The sequence below is a fragment of the Calidris pugnax genome, unplaced genomic scaffold, assembly GCF_001431845.1.
Source record: "Calidris pugnax isolate Ruff unplaced genomic scaffold, ASM143184v1 scaffold307, whole genome shotgun sequence".
In the NCBI taxonomy this organism is placed as follows: domain Eukaryota; kingdom Metazoa; phylum Chordata; class Aves; order Charadriiformes; family Scolopacidae; genus Calidris; species Calidris pugnax.
The window spans coordinates 68,340-68,768 of record NW_015091040.1 but is presented as its reverse complement, the minus strand read 5'-3'; positions in this window follow the sequence as shown (position 1 = coordinate 68,768).

Genomic DNA, 429 nt, shown 5'->3' with positions numbered 1-429 from the left:
CCGGGGACCCCCCCCCCAAATCCATCCTGGCACTGCTGGGGGTGGGGGGGGAGCCCCCGCCTGTTGTCCCCCCAACTCTGTGTCCCTCCTCGTGTCCCAGCTGCTGGACGTGGCTCTCTCCGGCCACCACAAGCGTCCCTGGTGCTTGGGGGGGGGCTGTGGGGAGGGTGCCCCCCCCGGACCCCTCCGGGCTGTGTCCCTGTCCCCACGGCGGGGGGAGGGGGGGTCTCAGTGGCAGTTCTGGCACCGGGGGTGGCACCTCTGTCCGTTGACGTTGCAGCGACACCCGCCACTGGTGTCCCCGGGACCCTGGGGATGGGGACAAGGGGGTGAGGTGAAGGTGGGAGCCCAGTCTGGGGGGGCTCTGAGAGCTTTGGGGAGGGGGTGAGGTCCCTCCATCCCTGTGTGTCCCCCCCGGTGTCTCACCCC